Here is a 5,812-nt window from a genome sequence, read left to right on the forward strand (position 1 = left end):
ACACATAGGGTTAGATGTGCACGTGACATCCCCTCCTTTTCAAAGTGAGGTACTGGTACCGAACTGTATGGCGTCGAAGGAGATCGCCAGCAGCGTCTGGAATCCTGGGAAGGACTCTTCGCTGACCACGTGGGTCATGCGATACTTGAACTTCATAAAGGTCTGCAACGCTTGCTTCTTTGGGCTGCGCCGAAAGCGACAAAGTCATTTGTGGCTCCTTCAATGCTTCAACTTCGTCTATAGGCATGTGTCTACCTTCTTCAAGAATCTCCGAGGATGAAAATTCCCGAAACCACTTCTAACACGAAAACATGAACATACCCATTCCATGTAAAGTGACTGGAAAAATACTATTCCTTCGAAAAAACTGTGCATGCAATGCAGATGAACAAAGTGACTGAGTGTCAAACCGTTCATCAAACACACGCAAACAATGGGGTCGAAACTCGTCTTTTTGATCTAAATCAATCAACTGTGGCAAATCAGAATGAAAATGCCGATGCTTGATGGAAAAATTTTCTTGTGCTCTTTCGGTAACTGTGTGAGGCCGAGGAAGAGACATGGAATGTGAATTCCTTGAATACAAACATTTCATCTTTTCATGAGTAATCCGCATACATCCGTGCTCATTCATGAGTGAATCGTGTTCATCGTACTATATGTCATGCCTATGAAAAGGGATCACATAAAGACGGTGACTAAAATACAGGAAAGCATCACGAATGAAACACTCGAACAATGCGTGTTAGACTATCTATGTGTTACGACCTTTCTTGCGGATACATGCGATGATAAAAGAGTGTTAATAGCACAAGATCATCAGTGGCATATATTTATGGATGCAATCGAGGACGTTTGCGATTTCAAGAGGGGGGTATGTCACGGGGATGTGGTAGTTGTTAACTATGTCACGAGGACGTGGCAACTGCTAACTTTAGTTGTTGGTTTCTTTCCAATGGGTTTTGTTTTATTTTTGAGACCCTCTTCTTGAAGTAGCAAACGGTCGGACATTGCATAGCCAATGTGACGATAGTTTCACACGCAGATGGGTAGTGGTCGGCACTGGAATTCGTATGTTAAGAGGATGTCTAGGCTCAGAGCAAGATCATATAGGTCCCCCCGTCGCACTTAGCAAGTTGGTGGATACTCAATAAAGGCCTAAAGTCAAGGTGTGACCACCAACAGAAAGTATCCGACAGTTGGACCACATTGCACTTTTGGATGCGGTCCCAATGAGGATAGATGGTCAGATGACCACAGGGAGCCCAACGGAATCATTTCCTAAAATTTAGGGAACTGCTATTTTGGGCCACGAAATGTGTTCGCGTCATTAACGGTATGACTAGGGGAACACTTTACAACTCTGCCGCGAAGTCAACTGGGCAACCGGTCGGTAGATTTTTAAGCGACAAACCCGAAACGGGAAAATGCTTGTAAATGCGCCGAGAGCCAATTCATGCACTTTCCTCCTATAGAAAAAAAGGGTGCTGATTTTTAAGCTGAGAAGAGACCTCATTTGCTCTCTGTCACACAGGTTAAGAGCTATGGAGTGCTTCCTTTCCCCCTTATGTACAGTGCGGTGCTAGGAGTGACCCCCTGCACGCTACGCACTGCTCTCTCTCCCCCCTACGAGCAGTATGTTATGCCCCACTAGTGGGCTTTTCATTTGACCAATGTACAGTTATGTGGGTTCATGCACGATTGCCGAGGCAAGAGCCTATTGCACAGGTACTGGATTAGCTAGCGGCTAATCCCCCACAGGTACAAGTGAATTCGGAGAGGTTTCACGCGAGAAATCTCGTCCGATTCAAAGGGCAAGTAGCCCTACAGGTGCGGGAGCTCGAGGTCTTGCTAAAGATGCGACCGGCACGCGAAACAGAGCCCAAAACAGGGAATTACAGCCTGCTGTGTATTTTTGCAGGTTTAGGGTTTTGGCCCTAAACGGACCCTAATACCCCCAGGAGGTTCGGGAACGCGAGGGGACCGCTGTACAGGTGAACTGGCGCATTTTCGGGGCAGAAAACAGAGAATTCAGAGTGCTGCAGATTCTCGCCAGGTTTAGCAAAGTGTCCGTATGCGTCGGGAAAGTCACCTATTGCGTGGGGATACTGACTGTGAAGCGTCCTAGTACAGTTATGCTGCCGAAATCGGGCCAGAATAGGTGCTTCTTAGCCTATATTGTGCGGGGCAGCTTGTAGGAGATCACAAGTTTTATTCTCTCTGTTAAAGAATAAAGAAATACCGAAAGGGGCGCCAATTTTGGGGCCTACAGGTTGTCGAGTCTGCTCGGAGCATTCTAGCTTCCCAGCCGTGTGTGTTCTTAGGTGTTAATCCCCGTTACACGTTACCTTTGCAAAGTACTCTGTGTGTGTCTAAAGTAAAGAATTTCGGGTGAAAGCCAACGCCTACCGCCCCACGGGCCAATTACAAAGTGACTAGGCATGCAAGGTCTACGAATAGACTCACAAAAGTGCTAGATCACTTCTAATCTAGACTGACTGGACTTATTGAACCCTGATCATGTTGTAGCTTGTCCACGCACACATAGGGTTGGATGTGTCACGTGACGTGAGGTTCTTAAGGGTCTTGAGTTCTCGAGGATCTTCAGGTTCTTCTTTAGCTTGCAATCTGTGTTAGAGAAGGATCTTCTCTTACCCGAGCTCTTCTCTTTCCCGCAGGCGCACCCCTTGGCGGCCTTGCGCTCACACAAAGGTTGCTTTTTTCCACCTCACATCGATTGGCCGGCTGCTAAGTGCACAGACCGCTCTCAATGAGTGAAAAGAGAAACAAGGGGAGGCTAGACAAGCCCTTCTTTCTTGGGTTTCCTATCACTCTTCAAAACCACGATTAGGAATCAACACGCCCAAGAGAACTTGGGTTACGTGTGACCGCAACAAGAAAAAAAAATTATTGTGGTTCTTTCCTTGAATGATACAGAACACTGCCAAAGCTCTGATACCAATGTAAGGTGAATCGGATGTGAATGTTGAACTTTGCTCAAGATGAGTGCTCCGAACTGTGCTCAAGGTTCCTTTTACTTACGGAAGGGAGAGCCTTCCGTTCCTTTCGTGAGAGAGTGCAAATTGTGAGGATTCTAGGTATTAATCCTTTATTAAGTACTTAAACTCAAGATCAAGACTTAAGAAACTGAACTGAACTCAAAGAAAGACTAAGAAGACTCTGTGTTTTATTGATTGAAAGTGTAATACAAGGGCTTCTTATATAGGAGACGAAGAGACACAAATGAAAAGACACATCTCTTGGTGAAGAGACATGACTTTAGATGTAAGGACACATCCTTTCGGCGAAGAGCTGCAACCATTGGGCGAAGAGTCGCACCCGTAGAGCGAAGGGGTGTGACCAGTCGTCGAAGGAGTGTGGCTTTTGGAGAAGAGGCACGTCTCTTGGGCGAAGGGGTGCGACCATCCAAGCGCAGGGGTCCTCCTTGGCATGGCACTTCGCGTATCTGCATCAATGAGTAAGTATTGTAATGTAGTTAAGTCACAAACGTGACATTCCCTGCCTCTTAAAATAAAACCCATGTGTCAAATGAAAATCTACCGTTTGTCGAAGAATTCTTGAAGGAGGTGAGGGTATTGTTGCATTTCTTCATCAGTTTGCCAAGTAGAACCTGACTCATCTAAGTCCATCCACTTAACTAGAAATTCAGTTATGATCTTTTGTCTAGTTTCTTTTTTACAAACATTGAGAATCTTTTCTAGGACAAGAATCATGTGTTCATCCTGAATTTCTGGCACATAAGAAGATAAGTCTACAACAGGCAAATCTCCTTGAATATACTGTTTGAGCCGGGAAATGTGAAAAGTTGGATGAATTTTTCCCCATGAAGGCGGAAGTTCCAACTTGTAGCTGAGAACTGAATTCTTCTTGATGATCTTGAAAGGTCCATAGAAGCGAGGTCGCAATTTTGGAAAGACTAACTTCACTGTTTTGTAGCGATGGGGTGCTACATATAATAAAACCAAGTCACCTTCTTTAAATTCTGCATATCGACGATGCTTATTTGCCTGCTTGTAATAACTTTGTTGAACATGTAGCAATTTATGTCGAATCTGTAGAAGGACATCTTGCATTTTTTGAACCAATTGATCTGCTAACACTACTTTGTATTGAAGAACAAAGTTAATAGGTACAAGAGGAGTATGTGCATATGCTGCTTGAAATGGTGTCATTGGAGTTACTGAATGAGGAGAGTTATTATAAGCAAACTCCACCAGGGGCAAATAATCCTCCCAAGATGCTAATCGAGTCTCAATGTAATGTCGAAGCATCTCTTCTAAAATTTAGTTCACTCTTTCTGTTTGACCGTCTGTTTGAGAATGGTAGGCTGAATTGTGAACAATAGATTGGTGCCAAGAGACTTGAATAGAGAGGTCCAGAAATGTCCTGTAAACTTCTGATCTCTATCGGGTATGATGGATTTTGGCCATCCATGCAATCTGAAAATATGTTGTACGAACAGTGTTGCAACATCCCAAGCAAAAACTGTTTTCTTGCAAGGGATAAAATGCGCCATTTTGGAAAATCGATCAACTACCACAAGAATTTGAGCATTGCCTTTAGATGATCGAGGCAAAGTGTTAATAAAATCCATGTTGATACTTTCCCATCTTTCGTTAGGCACGGCTAAAGGTTGAAGTACACCTTGAGGTTACTGTCGAGAAGCTTTCATGATCTGACATGAGTGACAAGCTTTCACAAACTTAATAACATCTGCTTGCATCTGTGGCCAAAAATATGTTGCTGACAAAAGCTGTTAACTCCAGGATGTGCAGCAAAATGATGTTCCTATATCAAAATCTTCCTCAAAGATCCTTTGTGTGGAACACAAATACGATCCTTATAGTAGAGTAACTCATCCACAATTGTATATGCTGCAAACATATTCATCTCTGAAGGAGTGGGACTTAGAGATTTGAGGGCTCGAAAAACATCTCCAAAGTCTTTATCTGTCAAATATTCATTCGAATATCCATCTGCACATTTGTTATGGCAAAATTGGTTGCTTGCGAAATGCGGCTCAAAGCATCTGCTACCACATTTTGTAGACCAGGCGTATACTGAATCACCATGTGAAAATTTGCCAAAAATTCAACCCATCTTCCTTGACGAGGATTCATCACTGCTTGAGTAAAAATATACGTCAAAGACTGATGATCTATTTTAACCACTGAATCTGCGCGAAGAAGGTAATGTTTGCAAGTGCGGTAAGCATGTATGATAGCCAAAAATTCCTTATCATATACTGGGTATCGCATTTGTGTTGCTGAAAATTTTCGACTGTCAAAAGCAATGACACGATCATTTTGCATGAGAACACCACCTGATGCTTGATCAGAAGCATCGTTCATCACGTCAAATGGTTGAGTAGGATCTGCAATTGCTAAGACAGGTGTTGTCGTCAAAGCATACTTGAGTTCATTGAAAGACTTCTCTGCTTTAGGAGTCCAATGTAGCTTATCCTTCTTTGTCAATTCCATTAGAGGAGAAGCAATATCTGAGAACTTATGGACTTTGGTGTGATAAAAATTAGCAAGACCCAAGAAAGATCGCACATCTGTAATAGTGAGAGGTAAAGGCCAGTCAACAATGACCTTAATCTTCTTTGGATCCACAGCAATCCCTGTAGCAGAAATCACATGTCCAAGGTATTCCACGTGATCCTTGAAAAACTCGCTTTTCTTCTTGTTGATGTACAATACATTTGTACGTAATGTCTCAAAGAGAATCTGCAAGTGTTCTTTGTAATCTGCCATGGTTTTACTGAAGACAAGGATGTCGTTGAGGTACA

Source organism: Adiantum capillus-veneris, chromosome 22 (assembly GCF_014529385.1).
Source record: "Adiantum capillus-veneris isolate H3 chromosome 22, ASM1452938v2, whole genome shotgun sequence".
Lineage (NCBI taxonomy): Eukaryota > Viridiplantae > Streptophyta > Polypodiopsida > Polypodiales > Pteridaceae > Adiantum > Adiantum capillus-veneris.